Source organism: Falco cherrug, chromosome 12 (genome assembly GCF_023634085.1).
Source record: "Falco cherrug isolate bFalChe1 chromosome 12, bFalChe1.pri, whole genome shotgun sequence".
In the NCBI taxonomy this organism is placed as follows: domain Eukaryota; kingdom Metazoa; phylum Chordata; class Aves; order Falconiformes; family Falconidae; genus Falco; species Falco cherrug.
The window spans coordinates 20,386,908-20,412,095 of record NC_073708.1 but is presented as its reverse complement, the minus strand read 5'-3'; the positions used below and the strand labels follow the sequence as shown (position 1 = coordinate 20,412,095).

At 40.1% G+C, this 25,188-nt stretch overlaps 1 protein-coding gene across 16 annotated transcripts in view; it reads left to right on the top strand.

Annotated features, from left to right (window-relative positions):
* Positions 1–25,188, top strand: part of ADGRL2 (adhesion G protein-coupled receptor L2) — a 394,069-nt gene that overhangs the window by 211,652 nt on the left and 157,229 nt on the right. For 6 of the 16 annotated variants that reach the window (XM_055724263.1, XM_055724262.1, XM_055724260.1 and 3 more), the window contains exon 1: positions 21,787–22,578. The gene's annotated coding sequence lies outside the window, so the exon portion shown is untranslated. Of the gene's footprint in view, positions 1–2,759; positions 2,802–20,669; positions 20,685–21,785; positions 22,579–25,188 lie in introns of those variants that run through there. The other 10 variants (XM_055724265.1, XM_055724264.1, XM_055724267.1 and 7 more) reach the window with 5 other exon arrangements.

The window sequence follows — 25,188 nt, the reverse complement described above, 5'->3', positions numbered from 1 at the left end:
ATTTATTGATTCAAAAATTGTAGTGAGCAAACGGGATCTACAGAACTGAATAAGCTGGGGGTGGTGGTGGGTGTTGACATTTGCAATGCCAATGCCAGAGACACTGAAAGAAGTTGCAACATTAACATACAAATCTGATTTTAAAAAAGTAAACAAGTAAAAAAGTAAACAAAAAATGTGTTAACATTTCTTCAAATTTGAGAACCGGGTGGTCATACTCGCATCCACTCAGGTTATTTATTTCAGCCAGTGAAAGCAAAACCTAGGAGAAGCCTTGAGTCACTTGTTCTAAAGTAATAATTCCATACTGTACATACCAGCAAATAGCCTGTTATTAAAAATTATTTGTGTCCCAAAAGAGCTCCTACAGTACAGTCACACTAAACTTATTTTACTTTCAGCTGCTATGCTCATCTGAATCCATGTAAGAATTTAATCCATGATTTAGCAGAACATTAAAACGTACACTTAACTTTAAGCACAAACATTGCCGCAATGACTTCAGGGGGATACTCGTGTGAAAGTATTGGACAATTTGTGTATCAGCCCAGAGGCCTGCATACATGGCTGCCAGGTAGGTGATAGGCACACAATTTTCAGTTCATATCTCACAAAATCATAAGCCAGGTTGTAGAATCTTAGTTAAGCAGTGAAGAACTAGAGGCAGAATCTACCCTTTTGTGAACGTAATTCCTTTCGAAGTCAATGAGAACTTCTGTTCATTTATGAAATGGTGGTATTTTATTGGTTTACAAATAGCTTTTGAAAAAAAATTATTATGGCTTTGTGGCAGGGGAATTCCAAAGCTGTGTGGAGGAAGGACAACTACTACTTTGCTGAAATGAATGGATTTTTTTTATGTAGCAGTTCTGAACAGGCAGTGGATTAATGATCACCTCTCCCAAACAGCAGTTTGCAAACTGTGAAGGCTGAGGAGCAAAGATCTCTAGGAAGGGTGCAGAAGCCAGTGCCTTGTGGGAACATGGCTCAACTGAGATGGATGTTCAAAGGTTTCTTTTTAAGTTTACATGAAATACTGTTTCTTTGGCTGAGGGGGACCCTATTTTCCTGCATTTCATAAATGAAACAAAAGAGATATTCTGTGCTACATCTCACATGAAGCACCATGCACAAGATTTAGCCCACAAAGAATAGAGCAAAAGTGTCTTTAAGACATCTCTGTAGATGCTCAGATTCAAGGCTGGATACAGGCCAATGAATCTCCAGTAAATTAGAGCAGCCCTCAGGGGTTGCTCTAATTTACATTAGCTTTATCCAGGCTTCCCTATATCTTGTGCTGTGCTGCAACCTAGATTAAGTCTGAATTTCTGCAGCACTGAACACCCTGGAAACTCCCTTTTTGCCCAAGCTGAACTCCTTGAACAGAAATAACTCCTGCACCGTACTGGGGAATTCTTCTCTATCTGGACACTCCCTTACCTGTAAATACCTATATTTCATCCAGCAATATATGCAGTCATGGTGAGATCCTGGAATCAATCTATCATTTATTTTAGCTTTTAGGTTTTTTCTTTAAAGGTAATAGCCCTACCTAGCTAGACATTACATTTTTTTTTCTAAGTGGTTTGTGACTCTATCTCTTGGTTATAGTACCATTTTCTAAACATACTTTTTTAATTGAACACCTTAATTCTCTCCCTTGAATGTTTACTTTAGGTTTTTATGCATGTGTATTTTTCTCAAAGAATTAAACTAGTTAAGAATTAACAAGTGGGTTTTAAGTGTTGTCCCTTCTTTGGCATAAATCTCTTTTACCTCTGAAAACTATGTATCAGGCAGATAGGCAGATTCTGTATCTAACTGGCCACTTCAGCAGGAGTAAAGTTGTATTCTGTGTGAGAAATGATCGCAGACATTAGCCTATTGTCCTGAAAACTTTTTATTCTCAAACTGCACAGTTGGGACATACAGCACAAGATGTTATAGAAAAGTGAAAATCCTCACTGGGTGAATATTGAGTGAAAGAGATCATTCTGTTCAGCCTTTAGTTAAAGGAACTGGTAGCAGTGATTTATTTCTTTCTAAAGAAAACAGAATAGCTACAATGTCAGGCATAAAACAGACTGAAAGGGATAATAGAAAAGAAGGAAGAAAAGGACAGTTAACTAGTATCCATTTTTTCATTTCCACATCAGAGTTAAAGCACGCTGATGAGGTGTGTGGTGTACTTAGTACTTTCTCAGTACCCTAGTCTAACCACTGCAAACTTACAACCCATGAGTAATTTTTTTCTAAAGCAAAATGTAAAGGCAGTTAATTATTTTAATAACCGTGAAAAGATTTTTTAAGAAAATCATAATACAATTTTTTTAATGAGTTAAGAAGGAAATCTTTAATATTTCATTGATTATTGTCTCTTCTCACCTTAACCCCTTATGCACATGCCTTACCCTGTTTTCTCCCACTCTGTAACAGTGACAGCAAGCCCATGGTTTTATTTTCAAAAGCACAATCACAAGTTGGATGCCAAGATCCTATGTCTGTATTTTATGAACACTATGCAAATAAATTCCAGCTGGTATGCAGTTCTAACGATGGATATACACAATAGCCTGTGCTTTTTTCTAATCCAGTACCTGTTAAATACATGTAATGTATATTCAGAACTGCATTAAAATATTGATCTATGATTTGAACAGATATTTTCATTTTTTGTTTTGATGCTGATGCATTTTTTGGCACCTAGAATCCCTGCAGATAACAGTATAATAACCAATAACATTTTCTTTGCTTTCTAGGGTCTTTATGGCAGAATGATGAATTCCATCTTTTCCAGAATGGTAAGCAGAAAGCTATTTCTGTTTCTGATAACACAAAACATAAGGTAAATTCTTGTAGGAAAAGATTGCCAAATTGCTTGAGAAATAACTGTACTGAACAATTTCATAATTATATGGCTTATACAACTGAAAATATTTGAATATTCAAATCCTGTAAGCTACCTAGAAAAGATTTGCAGAACATTATGCTAATTATTCAAAAGAAAATAAGTTAGGATTTAACATCTTTTTTTAGAAATGCTGCTGACCCTGGCATGCTCAACTTCTTATTTTTCTTGACAATTTATTATAATGTATAAATTCTCATAAATACAAATACGTTGTTTTATCAGTGAAGAACATAAATATGTCTTGTCTTTGGGCTGGAAAAGGGTGAGTCCCATAGCATGCATTACTATTTGAAATGTATAAAATTGATCTTTATTTATGTTTCACTAGGGCTTTGCTGTATCTGTGAATTTAAAAATATGTAGTTTCCAAACGTAGACATCACTTCTGCACGCTATTGTGTTGTTTAAAAAAGATGGTTTCATTCGTCGTTCTTTTTTTTTATGGCTGAAAAAGGCAATATTTATTTTTCCCCTTGATCATAACATCTTTACAATGAAATAAAAAGAAAAATTCATCATACTGTATGTGTAAAGGTCATCCTAAAATAACACTTCTGAGCAAACTATACTGAATCCTATGAGTACGTTGCTAAGGAGAAATGTTTTCCGACAGGTCTTGGGCATTCACTTTACAAAAAAAAAAAAATTCTTTCCCACTACATAAAAATGTAGTCTGAAATCAACATGATGAAGACCATCATGAAGTGAAACTACTGTTAAAGTGGAAAGAAATATTACTCAAAGAGTATCCCATCAGAGCACAAATTCTGACTCAAAATGTGACTGCTTCTTAGGGTTACACTTGAAAGACCTTCCCTCTAATCCCAAAAGGAACTCAAGACCCTTTAAAAAAGGACATTATTCACAAACTTTAATGCATAAGAGCTTAAAACAATGATAGATTTAAAATACGTGGGACTGATTTCTTGTTGTCTTTGATAGAAACAGTATCAAAGTTGCCAGTGTTCAAGAAAAACCAATAGCAAACCACAAGTTTTATGATTAACTTTAAGAATGATGACTTGATTTCTGATGAACATGGAAAGTCAGAGTTGTTCTTTGAAACTTTTTTCTAGGAAAGTAAAACCTGCAGGTGAAGCTGTTTTGAAATACTTGTTTATGACTTGTAGATCTAGTCCTCTGACAATAACAATGAGGTCTGCTTTGGCAAAGTCTGCAATGTATTTTGACCTGCCTGCTAACAGAGGGAATTTCAGAAGTATCAGGGCTGAGGATCCTTCAGGGGCATATCTATGATTAAAGAGAGGGAAAAGTCATGTTGAACAAAGGGGGGGGACGGGGGACGGGGGGGACTAGGGTTGGGGAAAAAAAACAACAAACCAAACAAAAAAACAATCCAAACAGGCATGAGAACTACATTTAACCTCCTTCATCCACAAACACAAAAATGTTCGAGAAGAACTCGAGAGTCATTTTTAATCAAAAAGATTAACTATGTGACAGTTAAGTATGTTTGGGATTACAGCATCAAAGGGCCTGTCTCTTGTGTATATTTGCCTATTAGCAGTAGGTACTTGGCACAAGGATCGTTTGTAGGTTGCAGCCACAGACAGACACTTGGGCTGCATACACCCTTTTCTGCAATGTTCATTAGGCAATAATATTGTCAAAAGTAAGTGTTTACCAGCAGATTTAGTCTACTTAAAACCATTTTAGCCTGAGGCTGATCTTGTGAAGAAGGCTTGGGGGAAGGGCAGAAGAGAGACACAACATTTCATTTTTCATGAAAACAAATGTATTCACCCAGTATCCTGATTTGAGGTAATTTACACCTCTAAATTTGCACGTTAAGTGAAATTATTTTTATTTTGAGGCCAACCGTGTGATTTACACTATAAGCAAAGAAGATAGGACAAAAGGCTTGGACCTTAAGGGTTGCTACAACAAAGACAGTACTAGACTATTTTGGGAAGAATTAATTCTTGTCTGTATAAACATGTACACCTAAATGAATTTTCCCTGACTTGCTCCAGAATACAAGGTTACTTTGCCAATTATGGATTTCCTTTATGTAAATATTAATTAAAATATAAATATATTTTCAAGTCGGATGTCTTTTGTTTATGGAATGGGAAACTGAGCTTCCTCATATTACTCCCTTTCAACATTTCAAGGCTTTTTTTAAACTTAAAAACAAGATAAATATCACAGAAGAAAATAAATTGTTGAATATAATTAATATCACTTTAAGAAAATAACTTTCCCTCTCGTTTCTAACTCTAGCTATGTTTAATGAATAAAGATTAAATACACATTACTATGAACAGTCACAACATCTAGATTTTAATCTAAAAATGGACTTTTTTCTATATATGTTAATAAATTATCTTTTACCTCAAATTATTCCTAAATATGTAACATTTAGCGGTAGCATTTCATTATATATATCATCATATAACCATTTTGTCATGAATTTTTAATTCCACAACTTTTAATATATGGAAAATCATGTTAGATCAACTGAGAACATAAAAGACTTACTAATGTGGAAGACCATCTTGGCTAAAAACTGAAGAAGACAAAAAGTAGTTCTCATTTTCCTCTCAATTAAAACTCTGTGCAATTATTATTTTATATTATAGATCGCTTTTGGGATTCTGGTTACACAAAACTTTTTGGTTCATTTCACAGGAATAATATTCATCTTAATTAGCAAAAACAATTGATGGGCTTTTCTCTTTTTTACAAGAGGGAGTTCACTCAGTGTACTGATTACAAGTAGTAGATTATCCTGATAAATGAAAAGTTCTTGTCTTTCTGAACAGCAGCTGAATATGTTATCTGTCTTCAGCCTTGTAGCTTCTTTGTTAGACGTCACCTTGTTGAGACAGAATGACTTACTTGGTAAGTGGTTGACCCGATTTTTTGTCTGGCACCCTAACGTTGCTGGGCATTATGCCAAGCTGGATTCTGTAGCTATTTATGACTGCATTCAAGGTTCAACTATGCAAATCACAACTATTAGCCAAAAAAGCATAGCAGATTTGTTTTTTAAATATTTCCATAGCTCACAAGGTCAAAGCATTTGTTTTCACAATTTTAAAATATAGTTTTGTAAGTAATGATCAGTAATGTTTAAAGAGATTGTCACCCTTTAACATTTTATTTAGACTGAATTAGACAGAACATAAACATTTTTCCTCATGTGCTACAAAATAATTGTATGGAGCACAGGAAGAAGAGACATGAGCTGAAGTGGAAAAATAGATATCATTTTGTCTGGTTATGAACAGCTTAGCTGCACCATACAGAATTACAATAAAATGAAGATGGACTATGACAAAAAATCTTTGGGGAGTGCAGTGTTCCTCCCGAAGGCCACCCTGATAAGCTGGCTGCGGGGAGCTGCAGGGACGGGCAAGCTCTAAGGCTCACAGCCTGGGCAGCTCCACGCTACCTGCACATCTTCTGTTCCCAGTTGGTATGAAATCAGACCCAAAGCCCAACTGAATCCCTAGTCGGTATGCATTCACAAATATTTTTGCCTCTGTTAATTCTCAGGCCTAAATCCATCCAGCGCCTTGTAGGTGGATTGTGGTTGCAGGCAGATACAGGGTGCAACGGCCCCGCAGACCCGTTCCTGCCTGAAGCTGCGGTGGTTTGTGAGCCTTCCTTCAGCTTGGGAGGCTTCTGCTGCCTTCAGCGCTGGCTCCCCACCCCTGCCCCCTGCCATTCCCATGACACTTGAGCAACACCGAGGCTGAAAAGGAAACCTTGTGCAACTTCAGACGGAGGCAGTACTATGAAGTTCTTTGGGTTGGGTTTGCCCTTTGCTCTGTGCGTTGTCCAGTATCAACCCTGATTGAACCCTTTGATAATCATACGCACAGGCTGTCCTTGCCACTGTCATCCTGCAGATCAGCTGTTGATTTGTTTCAGTTCTTGTAAGTAACAGTGAAAACATGTTTACAAAACTAGCAATGGTATATGTCAGGTATTAAGAACCGTCTACAGAAAACTGAAATGTGATTTAAGCACATACAAAATGGTTATTCATAAGGAGAATTTGAAAAGAGGTTGTGTGCACAAGGTGTCGCAAGACAGATTTGAAAAAGACATACATCTCTACCGTATCCTAATTTCCTGACAAACTTAATGAAACTATTAAGAAACCTTACACACATATCAACAGGCTTATCTATAAAAAACACACAATTAAACATAATAATTTACTAACCCAGTACTTAAAGATTATTTGACAATATAACAAATAGCCAATAGATAACATGTAATATGTAATATGTAATATAGAATATAGAGAGGCAGGTATAATGATAATATAGATTATATATAGTAGACAAGATAGTAAATTGATACATTTCCTCTTAAAGAAAAGGGAAGTAGATTTAAACACGAGCAGTGCAGATTCTGTTTTCTAATACAGATTCAGGTATACTTTGGATTAGGTCCACATTTTGTGACAGAATCCAAGGTGGGAGCACATGTTCCTTCATCAGGTGAGCATCCTTCACATCACACCAAGTGTGGATAAAGGCTGGTTAATTTATTGATTGTAACATGAAATTATTAACAAGGCTGAACCTCTGGTTCAGGGTATTTCTTTGTATGAAAATCAAGGATTAACATTAAAAAACCAAAATAAAAAGTTTATCTGTTTTAACATCTTGCTTTATCAGTTTGCAACAGTTCTCTTCATAGTTGTAAGGCAAAAAGCATTTTGTTAAGATTCTATTGACTAAGAAAAACAACCTGAGTGTGAGCTAACAGTGGCTGAGTGTAGTTTCCATTTGTGAGATACTTTTTATTCATCATCTGAATTTTATGGATTGTAGTAAAATAAGTTGTTTCATCAAAAGTGAAAGAATTATGGGAGAAATTATGTGAATGAGTGCAGAATAGAGCCAGTTAAGATACACTAATCGGTCAAAGCCTGATTTCTCTGTTTTAGTTACCATCCACTCAGAGGAGAAGGATGACTCATTGATCTTATTAAGGTTTCTTCCCTTACTTACGAACTGAGACTGTAGGGCTTCCCTGAGTCATCTATAACAGTATTTCCCCACACTTCACCTAACAAGGTGTGAAACAGTCTTCCAACAAAGTAGGGAAAATATATTAAAGTGGGACAAAAAATAAAGGTTGAACTGGGAATATGGAGATATTCCATCGAATTCATAGGGTTTGTACAAAGAAGTAGAGTTTGAGCCTTATTAATACAATACAAAGCCCCAGAATTTATTCGTGGTTAAATTTCTGAGCTTTCGCCAATCCTTTTTTAAAGATGCCCTTCTCCAATAAAAGGTACATGACACTGTGTAAAGGTAAACACTAGCAACTCTGTCCACAATCAAATCTAAATAATACTTTAAGAAATTAAATCCAAAACATTACCAATAAAAATACCTAGCATGTATTTCTTTCCTGGGAGCCTACATAGAAATTGAATTCTACTGAGCTGCGCTTACACAGAACAGAATTCAATTAAAAAAAATCCGCCTGGATTCCATGCTGTGAAAAGCCCTTGCAAATTTATTTTAGGGACTCTGGGTGTGGAGCCTGGACATAGTTTTATTTTATTTTTTAATGGAATCAGTCTTAATGTCTAAGGTTATTCTTTACTTGCCTCTGCTGCACAGTTTTCACATACAAGCCAACTGAGGACAACTCGTTATTAAAGAAGTCAGCAGGTGTCCTGTGTTCTGAAACATATTAAATAAAGAACTCAACGGGATCATGTTGACTGTAAGCTCCACAAAGAAATTAAATAATGAAGACAGAAGCTCTTCAACAAAGCCCAGTTCTGCATAAGTAAAAAATGTCTTGTCAGAAGATGGAAAGTTCTCCTGCCGATTTTTACTATTGTTTTTCTGAAAACAAGCAGCCCATAGATTTTAGACACTTAAACCTTCTGACCTGAGTCTTATGCAGTAGAGAGCGATCAGAATGATGGGAACTGAATAGTCAAAATATGCCCTTCTCTACACAGCTTCATAGCTCAACAAAAGAGCCATTGCAAAATGGCCTTCTTATCGCTCTGAAGTTTGTTGCATTGTCTTGCCCATGTCAGTATTAATATGAAACAGCTCCAGTAAATACAAAGAAAAGAGTAGAAAAGGGTCTGTTGTATTTTTAGTTAATATTTGTCTAATGTATGAAGCCTTACAGCCACAGAAACGTTTAAAATACCGTTCCATTTGAGATTTAAATGTATTTTGGGATAAGGTAATTTTAAATCACATTATGAAGGTTTTAAACTAATATAAATACAGGTTTGAACTTCCCACTTATTCTGAGTTGCTAAGTAATTGCACCAAACAAATGTTTTTAGAGTGGGCTTTAATATAAGGAATCACAACATTTATTGGATTTTCAATTTTTCTAAAACGTCATGAAGCAATTGTTTGAAGAAAATTGACAATTAAGAAATCTAACCAAGTCTGGTTTTGAAGAAAAATTAAACTTGATTTAATTCTCTTTGAAAAAAAAAAAAAAAAAAAAAAAGAAAAAAGTTGACTTCAATAGAAGTAGGTCTGGGCAACTCAGAGTCGATTGGAAAATAAATTATGCTAAGTACATCCAGACTCACCGAGCATCTTTAAGAAACAGAGTGTTCATAATGAACCAAAGTCTTCCGACAGCTTAATATGACTTTAAAATAACTAATATGAAAAAATATTACAAAACCTTTGTTGACCAGGTGTTTTCCCTTTTTATCAATACAATATATTCCTATAATGGCCATCCCATGCTCTGTCATTAAAATGTGAGCTTTCCTTTCAGGTGCTTTGCCTCAGACATATGGAATTCTCATCTGCAGTTTTTACTTCCAGTCTCCAAGTTAGTCACACAGGGCTCCTTGAGCAACAGTTTGCTGCAAACACAATTCCATACTTTGGGGCTCAGTGAGTTAATATGTCTTTACCAGAACAATTAAAAGCTCCTTCTCCAAAACTCACCATCAATTTTAATGCAAGACATAAAGAGGACACATTTTCCTATATCTGAGATTTCCAAATTAATATTGTTGATAAGATTTAACAGGCATATTTATAGGACTGGGGATACAGTCTTGGTTCAGCAAAAGTTTGCTCACCTAAACCTGTGCATTTGCAGAAGTGGGGCCTCAGCTTATGTTAAGTTACAGGTAAAAAAGTAAGTATGAGGTTCCAATGTCCTGATGCCATTCATTCCTATCAGTAATTTATTCCATATACATATTCATTTTTTCAAGAAGGAAACAATTCTATAATATTAATTCTTCCCTAGACACAACTTAAACTTGAATTAGTTAATATGTTTGCCAATCTCTTGTTGTCAGCCTAACGCCGCTTGTATGGGTAATTATGTGTTTAATAGAAATATTTCCCAGAAAGTTCACATGAGACCACAAAACTAGTCCAGTTATATGCACTTCAGCCTCCCATATATGATGGAAATCTTTTCTCCTACCGTTTTTTCATTCCAGTTGCTGTTGTCACATGCCCCAGCAAAAATTCATAGTGATCCTCATCCTTTCTTAAAATGAAATATGTGCACATCAGTCTGCCTGGGTCAAAAGTTGTACCAGTGCTGCATTACGCCAATCCACAGCCAAATGCAAAAATACCTGTAACAGACCATATGCTATAGCTATCAGGGGGTGCACTGGTAAAACTGAAAGCTGAATTTGGAGCAACACACAGGCTGAGAGCTATGCTTGTGGCTCAGCCTGTACAATTGTCTAACACTGAAATCCCAAGTCAAAGAACATGGCAGGAGGGTGGGAGCTTACCCTTGGAGATCTCTTGAGCAAAGCACAAATGGCAGTCTGTAAGTGCACTGCAAGAGTGAGTGACCAAACAAACTGAATGCATTCAATCACTTTTAAGACATCTCATCTGTGTGTAGCGTTTTGATCCCGTGCATGAGTAAATGTATGATTAAATTTTTATTAAAAGGTAGTGCTCCTGTTTTAATGATAGTTAATTAAATATAATTAAAATGAAAGGATTAATAATATTAAACATTTCATCAGAGGTAAAGATAAATATAAATACATATATTGTAGTATGATTCAATACGAATATATAATACTCAGCCTATATTATCTTCAAGGCATTATGTAAAATAGCAAATTAATAACACAAAGCATGAAATAATATAATATTCCAGGTACTATGTAAATTAAAGGCCTGGTTCAGTACTTCTACATTCATAAAATCTATTTGATATTTGGGGGAGCAATATGCAAAGAATAGTTGAGGCAGCCTTAAAAATTATTATAGAAAGTCTCTATGAAACAGATGCTTACACTTCATTGCTACGTCACCTTTCCATGTGAAAAGTAAATTACAGTGCTGAATGACATACATTTGGGCCACAATAGAAATCCTTTTTAGAGTCATAGATTAGAATTTGGAAATACTTAATTTCTAGCTAACCCTGAACCCATACATTTTTATGGCCTGACTTACTATTTTCGGAATCTTTGAATCAGGCCTTAACTCTTCATACACAAGGTATTCCTCTCTCATGGCACTTACTTCTATCAGATATATCTAGTCTCATTTTGCCTCTGTTTGAAAAAAAGATCAGTATTTAGAGCAGCAACATGTTATGTCTACCCATAGATACCCTGTGTTTTAAACTATAACACTCACTCCTGTTGTCATTTCTGCCATTACATACACCAAACCCATATTTCCAGATGTATATCACTATGAACCTTTGACCTGTAAAATTTTGTGCATTAACATATTATAATAAGTAGAGAAATGTGTTAGCTTTTCAAGCAGATCTTTAAATTGTGTAGTTTCAAATCAGAGACATTTTTAGGTCTCTGCAGACTATAAGGAACTAGTATTTTTCTAACAAGATCTTAAGACCCTCCGAAGAATTTTAAGGATTTTTATGAACCTCTGTATGCATTCTTTAGCTAGATTTTGGCATTGTTTCAGTGTAACTCCAGTACAGCTCAATCAGTTTATTTTATAATTAAAAACAAGGAAATAGTAACAAAAATACATAATATATGGTACTCATGTTTATAATAGAAACATCCATAAAGAAAGAAACATGTTCTAACTCTTCTCATTACCCCAAAGGGAATTGCATCTTTAATCACACAAAGCACAACGGCTTTCTAATTTTGTTTAAAGTGTTTCAGTACTTACAAAAACCAGATCAGGTTATTGTAAATCTAGAGCAAATTAGAATCATTGGCCTCTGCTCAGCTGTATTCAAGAATACTATGTAAATCATAAATTTAATGGCATACTAAGACACACATCTGTTTCTATTTTGTAGAAGTTAATAATCTAACTTCAGAGTATTTAAACATTACTTTCATTAACTGGAAAATTGTGAAAAATAGAGACTGCTATAAGTCACAATGTGTTGCTGCATTATGCTAAGTGAAATATAAAAATTGCAAGTCTGTACAGTGAAGCATAATTTTCTGAGAGATATGTGCCATTGTCTGTTTCATGACCTTGCAGCTCCTCTGTTTACTAGGGAAAACATCACTTACACAAACAGAGCTGCATTGCTAAGTAGAATCTGCACCTGCACCTTGTAGATTTCTATTTATATTTTTAGTAGCAAATGTCTTTCACAACAAGGAATAGATGATGCCTTAATTTCCCAAACCTATACAGATATTGACCTAATGGCTTCTGTTATAGCTAGCGTTGTATAATCCAAGTAAATAATTAGGCTTAATATGCATATTACAACCTATTTTAAAGATATTTTTGTCACTAGAACTGATAAAAATGTTGTGCTGCATAGATCAGTTTTCAGTATATAGGTTTTTTAATAAAATTTACTTTTTGGTCCAGGGTGTACACTATAAGTTGCTTCCTTCTATAATTCTTGTTGATAAGTTTAGTTTATTAACAGATTAATACACTATACTATATTACACTGTATCATAAATTTGGCATCATGCACAATTTATAGGACTTGCAAAGAACCAATTGTGTGCGATTTGTTGGAGAAATGCATCACTGTTTTCAACTTTTGGTTGTAAACACACTAGTTTCCCCAAAGGAAACAAATCTATTACCATATATTTACTAATCTTTTTGAAAACATAGTTGAATTCAGTTGCAAGGCAGAATGGAGTTGGTCTGCCAACTTCAGCACTGTAATAAAAGGTCTAATTTGTAAGGTTTACTATGATAATGGACTCTAAGGTGATAAATTTTGACCAATAAATTCCTTGAAAACTCAAAACTGGGTTGCACTAAGTAGTGAAGTTAAGATATGCAGAATATTTAAAGTAAATCTTTATTCATAAAAATTACAATGTCAAAAATGTAATTTATTATAGAATTTTTTTCTCTTCCAATAATCTGTTTATTAAAAAGACTTCCAGTCTTTGGGAAGTCAGATGTCACTTAAGAGCTGTTTTGCTTGTGCTAAAATTACCTGCAGTAGTAGATGCTTTGCATTAAAGCTTAGGGTGCATAAAGCTGAATGGGATTTATGGAAATGACTGTATGAATATGTATCTCACCTTTTACCAGTGCTAATTTCAATGAGCTGTATTTGAGAGAGGAATTACATTAATATATACAACTGATAGGGAATTTGCACATTAATTTTAGTATCAACAAAAATTCTAAAGAAAGCAAATTAAACCAATGTAGCAATATAGAGAGGTGACGGGAAAAGAAAACAGAAAGGCCAAATTGGGCACCTCAATGGTACAGTGCACATTTACGGTTTATTCTTCTGTAAGATTCGGTGGTTGCATATGCAGGAAATTCTCCCATTCCTGTGTAAATGCATAAGGAGTTATCACTTTGCTTTCCAAACATGCAGTAAAAGCTTAAGTGTGTTGTCTTAAGGATATATTAAATGTAGTACTATGATTTACCAGATAGAATATGAAAAGATCATATTTTGGTGCTGATTATTCAACAAACAGTAGCCAGTGCTCATAGTAAGGTAGGGAATAGCATCCTAATTAATTATTGACTGTATTTTAATATTTATAATTAGCAGTAGTACTAAGCAGTCAATCGATGTTCCTCACAACAGGAGTATGGTAGTAATATCATTCTCTGACTGCAGTGTTTTTACAAAGGCGTAACCATACCTTCAATCAGATTCAAATACTATTTGTCAAAAACATTGAGGTCTGTCAGAAGTAAATGATCGTTTAATTAAAGAAAAAAAGGTGGAATATCTTTGATCCCTATACTTTAGTGATATTAATTCCCATGTGCTGCAGGTGTTTGTAATGTATAACAAATCATTACTGAAACAGAGGCTTTTATATGCAGTTTCAGTGAAGGAAAATGACTGTTCTTACAGCTGCCAGAGTTACACCTGGCATGTAACACAAGCATGACAAAATGTGAACTAGAAGATGTGAGCCTGGAAACAAATCTGGGTATGCCCCTCCATGCTCTGCCCATGCCAGCTGAGATGGATTGCAAAGCAGTGCTGATGTTAAGAGTTGGTGGGGAGGGGGGGAGACTGAATTTGCTGCTGTTTCTAGGCCCTCTGACCAGTGATCCATGATGCATCTCTGGTATCTGCTCCAGAGGGAGCCAATCACATAACTGTCGGCATTTCAATGGCAATCAGTACCAAGAGGCAAAAATACATTCTTATAAAAAAATATAAGGGACCAAGTCCTTGGTTTAAACTCCAAAACAAAATCAAAGCAAGTATAACCAATCAACTCAGGTTATGAGCACTTCCAGAGTTGGATGGGAAACTGAGAAGCAGAACCAGATGAATTGTACAAAAAGCACAACTTATACGTTGTCTTGATTAAAGGTACCAATTGAGTATTCTAAATTAAAAAAGAAAATGACAAAAAACCCCACTTATTCTTACAGATTAACACCTAGTAGCACACTGGGAAAACAGTAAATGGGAACTGAAATATGCAAGTTTGGAAGCAAATATGGCTCTCACGCCTTGCCATTTGATAAGGGAATTTGAAAGTTACAATCATGACGTGTGGAAGTCCCAGTGGGAGATTCTTTTCTGTTCCTGATTGATTGATCATGAGCACCCTGTTCTTTCTGGTTCATAACCTACTACCGTATCTCTGAACTTGATTATTGTGACTATGGACCAGATTTTCATGTAGGCATCGTACAGAATTCCAACAACAAGACTCCTAAAGAGAAACACGGAAGGAATTTAAGCTCTTAAGTTGAAAAAACCCTGTTTCAATGCTGCCTACCTGGGGAAGATGCCTCTGTTCAAAAGGCACTTCCATGTTTTTACATTAAATTTTCCTACAGTGGTAATGCTCATCATGCCAAATATTGCTTTAGTCAAGATAAACCAGACTAAGGAGCTCTGCACCAACATCATTGCCAATGAGCTGTAAAACAAAGCTGAGCAGTTGAAAGTGACAGTCATACTGTAAGGGCACCTGACACGCAACAACACAGTTAGCCTGTCACTAAACCCAGTGGTAATCACCACTTTCTTTTGAAGGTGTAGCTTTATTCTACAACAAGCAGTTAAGAGACTTGTCCAAAGTGTGTGAAACAAGATCAGTTCTCTCCTCTGCCTGAAAGGATTCAAACGTGTATTTCTCCCCAGCTAAACAGTTCTCTAACCCACAGCCTGACTGGAGATGGAGATACTCTCCACTTCTGCTAAACTCATACACCCCGCAGAAAATTATTCAGGATTCACTGGGCTAGAAAGAGAGAGCACCAGAGGGAATACAACTCTGTAGCTCAATGATTTGGGCAATCAATTGGAATGGGGAGGCCTGTGTTCTGGTTGGTGGTCCAAGAATTTGATGTATTTTATCCCATAACTTCTCAAAAAAGTAAATTTAACCTCACCCCCAACGTAGGCATCTAAGTCTTTATGAGTTTGTACAGCTGTGCAGATAAAGATTAATATCTCTTTAAATCTTAGCCTATGTCATCAAGGACATGGATTTTAATAGTGCCTAGGACGATTGTATTAGATGCTTGGGTAAGAAACGAAAAGCCTTCATGGATTCATACTTGCAAATACAATGGTTTGCCTTTGAATTCTCCATTTTCTGTTCATCTGTTTTGCATCACCTTCCAGTTTGCGGCACACAAACAACAGAAGAGTGGCCAAGGACCTGGGTAATATTATAGTTAAAAGCAAGCTAATGAGTATAAGTTCTAGATCTGCAACTGGAGTTTGATAAAGGAAATCATAGGAGGTATAGGGGTTTAGTGTAGACACCCGGTCTTTCTCCCATTATGTTATATCAAGCAGCTGTGTAGCAAGAGCTGAGGAGAGGTGGTGAGAATACACAGTGACCTCCAAATATGCCAGTCTGAGATATCGGGTACTTCTCTGGCTGCAAATTACCAGGTGAAAGAGATACAGAGATTTAGCAAAGTCATAGCAAAATTGTGTAATATAGTTGTGTAAGGGGGAGGAGGAGAAGGACCTCCCTACCTGCCAGGCAAAATTACATTTATTTTAAATAGAAAAATCTATTTAATTTGTTACTATTCTCTTGAGCTTTGCTTCTTTCCTTAAAAAACATTTGCTGCCGAAATGCAGAAGTAATGCCTATGCAGATACAGCAGTTGGAGAAAAGGGAACCTAGAAATGTGCAAAACTATTTGGAGAATTGGGATCTCATGACATATCTCTTTCCCCAAAAGCTCAGCACTGCAGTTCCTTTTCTGGTATGATCGTTTCAGCTTCTGTGCTGAGCTTTTCATATGAAAACAGGGAATTGTACTCGTCTCTTTTTAAACGTGTTCTGCTACGTGACTCCTAACAGCTCAATCTTGAAAACTCTTTGGCCTTTATAAATGCCTGCAGCACTAAACTGTAAACTTTTCTCCACCAGCATACACCCATAAATACCCAAAGCCCAAAGTAAGGAATGTACTTCTTCAACAACACTGAGCTCCAGCGTTATTGAAGCTCCCCCAGATTCACTTTTCAGAGTAGAAAGGCAACTGCAGTGTCTTAGCATGAACATAAAAACCTGTATCTAAAGTCACTGGTAAAAATCACATTGATCTCTTAAAATTATTAATTATAATTTTAAAAAATAGTTTATTAATTTTATACAAAATTTATTAGCATGATACAATTCTGTTTCAGAATACCTAGCTAATATGGCATACGCATGCTCTTGTTTCCTAGCTGCATTTTCTCTGAACAAGGTTGTTTCTAATGTTACTTAATTAACCAAAATCAAATTAATTTCTGTCTAAGAAACAAGAAACAACAGCTTTGTTGAATGAAATTATCTTCATTTTCTTGAAGCTATTTAAATTAAAAACATGAGTTTCTACAGTTGGGAAAAAACCATCCATGGTTAAAATCTTTGAAGCCCATCAATCTCTTTAACCACACAGCTAATGTGTTCCTTCTGTTTTCTTTGAATGAAATCACCATGAGTGGTTAGATGTTGATTTAACATAAAGCAAATGGAAATGGGTGTTTCCTTAGTCATGTGTAGAATTTATTTTTAAAAACAATTACCAAGTGTTATGAGTAAGACAGTGATTTTGTCATTTCTTAAATAATGATATAGATTATGAGTTATTAAAACTGATTACTGAAGTAAACTATGTAAAATGCAAATTCATGTTACATTTATTTGTTAGGAACAGCTGCAGAATTCTCTTCTTTTATTGATGGGTTTCATTTTTTTCCCAAGCGACACTAAAATCAATTACTTAGTTTAAAAGACTGGTAATTGTCAAGATATTTTTCCAAACTTTTAAGACAATACACTGGATATTTTCTTTTATGGGTTGTATCATTCACACTTTATTTATATAAATTTGTCCACAAAATTAATTGGGGGTTTTCCTAAATAAAAAAACCCAAAATTTTGACTTTTCAGTTTTGTGTTGAAATGGTAAAATCATGTAATGTTTTGTTACTTTTCCACGTACCATGGAAAAACCCCCATGTCTTTATGCTGTACCAATTAAACCGCATCTTTATATCACACCAACTTTAGCTGATGCTACTGCACTACATACATACAACCTCTTCTGTCAGTCTTTGCTAACATTATGTCTAACAACATTACAACTAATATCTAATTATAAGTTCATTGATACGCTATTCAACAGGGTATGCACAGATAGGGAGGAAATGTCAGTTGCTAGTATTTAAAGTTCAGTCATAAAACTCCAGTAATAAAGAAATAGGTTGCATAAAATCTGTGTAAACCATTTCTCATGGGAGAACTGACACTTACGGCAATACAAAATATTATTTATCAAGATATTTAAACGTTTTAAATTAACCTTTTTAAAAATAGGCAGATGTAAACTGCAATTCTATGGCAGAAAACCTCTAGTTGAGTCTGCAAGTTTGTATTACAGACTTCATAATTTGGCCAATTTTTTTCTGCAAGTTAAATCATCTTTATCAGATGCATCTTCTTCAAGTACAAGCTGACAGTGAAATTTTTTCCAGTTCTCAGTGTCCTACATGTTGGCCCTAGAAATGCTAATTGATACACAGTTCTTGTGATTATTTAAAAATTTACTATGAATTTGCTTTTATTTTTTCAAGGACATGATCCAGCAGTTTCACCAAAGCAATTTGAGAGCAATACACAGAACATACATGAAAACAAAAATTTAACATTAGTAAAAGGGTCAAATAAAATACTATCAAATTATTTTGCTAAGCTTATAAGAGTTCTCACAGTGTTTTCAAGCTAGCTATTTTGCACTGTTGCAGCAAAGCAAGGTTTTAAAGGAAAATCTACTTGTCTGTACTTACTTGGGGAGTATGTATGGAATGAGATACACATTTTATAGGGATATGGCAAAAAGTAAATAGGCAGCTTTAATGGTGAAAAGAAACTTGATTTGTTATAATTCTTTTTTATGTATTAATATGCAAATCTTGCAATAATTGTGGCCGGGTAAAAACTAAAGGATGAGATTCAAGTATGCCATGGGTGTATGTGTCTACAATTTTCCTGTTCTAAAGAAACAGATGCTGTTTCATGTGAAGCAAAATTAATCACTTGAATAATACTATTTTACTTGCCAAAGTAACATACACCTCTGCCAGGTATTCTCATATCTTAATCCACATTTAATGAGAATTAATGGGAGCATGTGTTTTCGAAACAATGGCTGAAAGGTCTCTGTCTGCATTTTTCCCAATTGTTTAAAAATCAGTTTTACAACTTGGAGCTGTAAAACTTACAGTTGTAAAACTCAATTTCTGCATGTAGAAAGAAATATGATTCCAGAAGTTTTTGATGAAAAGGGGGAAAATAAACCTCAGTCCTGCCGTTGAATCCACATAGGTGAATTCACTTCCACTTCAGCAAATATTAACACAAGGCCTAGTTCTGCAGTTCTTTTCAATCTTTTTGTGGGTAAAAAATTTCTACAGAAACCAACAGACATTTTGCTCGAAATAGAAGAATTCCTCTCTCTCACACCCTCTCAAAGGGAAACTGCCAACCCTATGTAATTCTTGTACTCTCAACTGTTTTGTGGCTAAACCCTGCTCTCATCAACTAAGCAAAAGGCTGTTACTTCCAGGCTATCACTGCTTATCTGCAATTACATTTATGTGACATTAAAAAAAAAAAAAAGAAAAAAGTAGGATTTGTTAATGATATGTTTTAAAACTCTGGTAAAATGATAGCCAATCAATATGTATGTCTTTCTATTTCTGTGACCCTCTTTTAAAGAAGCATGTTTCCATAACAGATGCATCCAACCCTTTCAATGAAAATCAGTTTCTAATATAACACATTAAAATACCTGTATGATTTAATTCCATTAGAAATGCGTAAGAGGTTATTAAGGGTTTATAGAGATATTTATGAGGATATTTTCAGTAAGACAGGGCAGTTAGCTATACTAGGGGTACACAAAGGACTTAAAGAACTAGGGAGAAAATAGAGAACCTGCTCTTTTCTACATTTTGCTCTCACAGTAACCTATATTTTAACTATATATAGTAGGTACAAACTATCACAGGGACACAGGATCTCCTGCCCTGGCATGCTGAGCGTGGCTGCCAGGCAGCGTGCAGGTTTAACCCCACTGACAGCAGCCCCAGGAAGATGCGCCGCCCGCCATGGCCGAGCAACCTCTCCGGGCCCACAAGCCTGGGAGTGCTCTCCCCATTCCCGGTCCCCTCCACAGGCACGGTCAGCGGGGAAGGTCAGTGAGGCTATGGCATGCCCATTTTGCGGTGATTTTTCAGTACTAATCCCTGGGATTATTGCTAGTGCTGTTGAAAGTTTAATGTGCTCTCACAGAGGCCTGGGCCAAGGCTATCCTCCCCACTAACACTTCAGGTCGCAAGGGCTGATAGATCCAGTTTCCTTTTAACCGTGTCACGTCCCTCTTCATACACATTGCATTTTGCTAAGCAGGAACGTTAATTGCACAGGTATGCAGAGCAGTCGAGGTAATTATGTTAAAAAGTAAATCTTTGCCATTAACAAAGGCAACGATCCCGATTTCCTGCAGTGGTGTGGGGGATCCGAGCCGAATCGCCAACGTGCTTTGGACCCGGCAGAGCCGATGGGGCCCCATTGGTCCCCTGCCGTGCGTGCCACGCTGCGGGCAGGCGCAGCCCAGCGGATTTCATCCCAGCGCCGCAGCCAGGGGAGGGAGGGGGCGGCTAAAAAAAGCCCCAAAGGGCGGCGGGGGCAGGGGGGCGCTGCCAGGCCGGGGCCGCACCTCGGTCCCTCCCCGCGGCCGCGCAGCCCGGCCCTCGCCCCGGCCGCGCCCCCGCCCGCCGCGCCCACCGGCCCTGCCTAATGCCCAGCTGCTTCTGCCTGACCTTGAGAGCTGGGGACTGGGCATGTTGCGAAGCCTGAAAGGTCAGCGCGGATCCTCAGTATTTTGCATCAACACGGGGGGGGGGGGGGGGGGGGGCGGAGGAACAGACCGAAAAAGCCTGCCAACAGTCCCAAACCTTGGTTTCTAAGAGCAGATTTTTGCAAAGAAACGCAACAGCGCTACTACTCTGCGTTTTGTATCTGAGCGCAGGAATGAGTCAACTCAGTATCCTTTAAATCGTTTCCAAGTGCCGTTTACCCTGTCCTGACACGCTTTCCCCAGCGCAGCGCGGTGCTTAGCAGCGCCGTCCCTGCCGGCTGCTGCGGGCGGGCGGGCGGAGCGGCGCAAGGAGGTGGCTGGGCAGGTGGGCGCCGGGCAGCCTCCGTGCGGGGAAAGGCGGGGAAGGGGCCGAAAGAGCCCTGGAAGCCTCGGGGAGCCGGGAGCCCCCTGCCTCCCGCCCCTCGCCTGCTCTGGCCCGCTGGGCGCGCCGCCCGGTGAATTATTTTTGGGTGCAGACGCCGGGGGGGAGCACGCACGGTGGGTGCAGCGCGTTGGCCCGGCCCGGCAGCACCTGAGCAGGGCCCGGCGCACAAGTTGGGGTGCGCGGTGGCGGTGCGCGGTGGCGCGGCAGGGTACGGCCAAGGAGAAAGTGCCGCGGAGACGCCTGCCGGCCTGCGGCGCGCCGGCAGCCGCCGGGAAGCGTGAGGGGGGGCGGCAGGCCCGAGGCCCCAGGCCCGGCGAGCGCCGGGGCCCGAGGCGCCGGGCAGGGGCGCCCGGCGGCTCCGCGGCGGCGGGCGGGCGGCTCCGCGTCGGTGCGCGCCCCGCGGCAGCCGCGGCGATGGAGCGGGGAGCGGGCAGCGCTGGCGCGCAGCCCATCGGCTCGGCCTGTGGTGCCGAGCGGCCGGGCGTTTGCTGTTAGCCTTCACCCCCCCAGCTGGAAGAAAGGGAGGAGGGTGCGCGGGGGGGGGGGGGGGGGGGGGAGGAAAAATTGTCCTTCGTCGGTGCTGCTCTACGTGATAATATGTTTATATGATTAGCTGAGCCCAGGGGTGGGGAGCGGAGGGAGAGGGGGTGGAGATTGGAGGGGGAGGAGGCTGGAGGTGACTCCAGTTCAGCGCCGGCGGAGAGTCTGTGTCAGGACTTCGCAATCCCCAGTCACACACGGAGAGGTGCATGAGCAAAAAGGAGGCTGCGATACAATTCATTGGGATTTTTTTTTTTTTGTGTGTGTGTATGTATTGCGTTTTTCCCATTGCTGCGCGCGTTACTAGCTCAGCGGCCGGCCTCCAGTCGCTGGCGGGGCAGCAGCACCGGGAGGAAGAGGAGAAAATCCGAGGAGGGGCCGGACCCGCACCCCGCCAGAGGCCAGAATGTCATCCCGGGAGATGTAAATCTAGTCGGTGCGAGCGACAGAGACACAGAGGAGGGGGGGTCCATTGTAACATTTTCGAGTTGTTCCCCGCTACTCCCGCTGCTGGCATCGCCTCCCGATCGTTGCACAGAAAGGACTCCGAAGGCTGGGCACACACTGCGCGCTGCGCCCGTCGTCCCCTCCATTTCGTTTTTTTTTAAATTTAATTTATTATTTTCGTGCGTGCGGGCGGGAGCCTGGCTGCATCGTGCGTTTCGTGCGGAGCGGAGTGTCGGAAACTGCAGGAAAATGTTGACTTAGCCCCAGAGAAGCCTCCCGGCTGGCTGCTTGGAGGAGAAGCCGCCTTCTGGTCTGCGCTGCCCCGGCCCGCCGCGCCGCAGAGCCAGCTGCCGCCCGCTCCCCGCCCGAGCCCGGCGCTCGCCCGCCCGCTCCCCGCTCCGCCGCCGGAGCCCCGGGACTAACTCCGCCGCGCTCCCCCGCAGCCCTGAGCTCGGCGGGGTCACCCGGCTCCCGGGTCCCGCCGGGGCGAGAGATCCCGGCCCGCCTTCGGCTCCCAGACAGAGGTAAGCGGAGCCCCGCGCTGCAGCCGCGCCGCTCGTTTCGTACGGCGCCCGCTCCCCACTTCGGCCGGTCGCCACCGAGCCGCCGGCGGGGAAACGCTTACTTCGGGGTCTGCCTTGTCTGCCGGTGCCCGAGGCCTCTGCCCACCCCCGCTCGCCCGCCGGCCCCCGCCGGAGCCGGGGCGCGCCCCTCGCCGAGGCCGCGGCCCTGGGGCGGCAGCAGCGCGGCGCCGCCGACCCGCACGGCCGCTGTCCGCCCGCGCGGAGCCGCCCCCCCGCAGGCCGCCCCCCCACCCCCACCCCTGCGGAGGGGCCTGCGGCAGCCGCGGCGGGTCTGTGCGGCCCCCGGCCGCTGCCCGCCCCGCCTTGGGGCCGGGGTGACCCGCGGAGCAGGCCCGGCCGCCGCTCGGCTCGGCGCGGCGCTCCCCGGCGCGCAGTGCGCAGCGGGGAAAGTTGCATCCGTTCGGTAAATAATTACCTGTTGCGGGTTTATTTTTGTAACTCGGCCCCGCGGCTGCCCACCGGCCTGTGCGGGGCGGGGGGTGGCCTCGGGGAGAGCAGTAAATTGCCCTTTGTCGGCTGCGGAGTGAGAACAACTTTTTTTTTTTTTTTTTTTTTTTTAATTTTATCTCTATTTATTTTCACATGTAGAAATCTGGGGCCATCTGGAGACAGAAAACAAGAGTGTGTCATGAGCCTCAGTTGCTGTGTCTGGCTCTAAAAATAACATCTCCTTGTTAGTCTGCGCTAGCACTGCTGGGCTTCGACGGTGGCTTGTCGCACCGGGACCCGCCGGTGCTCAGGTGCGGGTCTCCCGGCACGGCGCTGCCCGGTGCGGGGTGGGGTGTGGGGGGGCGCACAACAAATGTTCCGCTGTTTGGTTTCCTCAGACGCCCCGGCTCCCTCCTTTTGTTGCTTTGCCACGAAAAGAGGTGCCATTTCGCATCATTCCGCAGAAATTGTTTGAATTAATGCAAGTGTGAATTCTTACCGTTTGAAGGAGGGTATTAGCATATCAAAGGTTTCTCGGCTCCGGCTCAATTGAGAAAACTTCAGCTTGTCTTCCATTTGCTTCCCAGCAGAGGCCCAAAGGGCAGAGGGAATTGTAAAGGGGTAAAATGGGGAGGTGGATGCGGGCTATGTTTCTCAACTTTCGCTGTTTGGCAATTGTGCGAGCGAAAAACAAGGTCCCATCGCTGCAGAGCCCTTGCGAGCGCTGGGACAATTACACTCCATTGATTAATGGCTTGTTCCGAGGGGAAAAAGTGACCTTTTCCGCCGGGCAGGGCTGCGTGGCTCCTGCCGCCCCCCTCCCCTCGCCAGGGGGGCTTGGGAAGCCCCTTCCCCCGCGCCAGCGCGCTGGGCACGGCCCGCACGGTGCTGTGCGGGGGCTGGGTGGGGAGCACCTTCTAATTACTTCGGAAAACAAATGCAATCTTGTAATGAAAGACCTATCGATTCCAGACCTTTGAAACAAATACGCTTCCCTCCTTCATGGGTGGGTAGGCTGGAATAATAGATATTTTTATGGAGAGTTGTAGAAGAAGTTTTGAACGCCAGCGGCCATATGCTTCCATGTCCTTTCTGTTCTAGAAAAAAAGTGAAAATGAGTGATTCTTGTAATCTCATTTAATCAGGGATAGAGTGTTTACAAAGATAACCTAATTTGCGGTTAGTATTACCCTGTAATAAACAATTTGAAACCAAGTATGGAGTGCTGTTCTGGTGGCTGTGTAGAACATCTATTCCATTGTAAGTTGTTTTACACGACTACGTATTTGCAGGTTTTTAGTCTTTTGTTACTATTTCCTTGAGCCTGAAAGGGGATGTGGCCCGGCCTGCCCTTTTATTAGCTTTGCAAATCAGTGTTCATAATCTGGCAACCCAAAAGCCAAGCAAAATCCACTTACCTGTCAATAAGTTGGGACCTTTTCCAGGGACCAGATGTTTCTTGGGGACTGTGTTCTGGTGTATATCTCGGGCAAAAAAAAGAACTTTCTATCCCTTCCTTGCCAATGCTGTCCTTCCAAACCTTTTACTTGAATGATGCAGGTACTAAAACATAAATTTTGTGTTTTTAAAAAGTTGGTTTAAGTGCTTGGTATGTAGTGTTTGGTCTGTTTATCTTTTTGGGGTTTTTTGTTTGTTTTTTTTCTTCCGGTTCTTCATTTGATGGTTTGGGGTGTGTGTGTGGTGGCTTTTTCTAAGCCATGAAAGTGATGTGCCTTTAGAGTAGGTCGTCTTCACTCATGCTTCAATTTCCTTTCATTTAATGAAAGAACTGAGTGTATATGGTATGTCTTGGCAAAACCCCGTGCAGTTAATTAAATAACTTTTATAGATTTCTGTTGTTCTTAAGTGGACACGACCATTTTTTTAGTGGTCCTAAAATCGTGTGTCATTACTTTCCAGGTAATTTCCAGCAGTTTATTTACCTAATGTCTTCAGCTGTCTGAAGTAGTACCTTTTGGTGGTATAAAAGGAACATATTGATGTAATTGCCATTATCACACTTAAGTTACTGTTAACTAGTGTGCTTTGAATGTAGAGTGCTATAAAGAAGGTGCTTTCTTTCAGCTATTAGGGATAATCTAAAAATTGTCTTGCAAATGT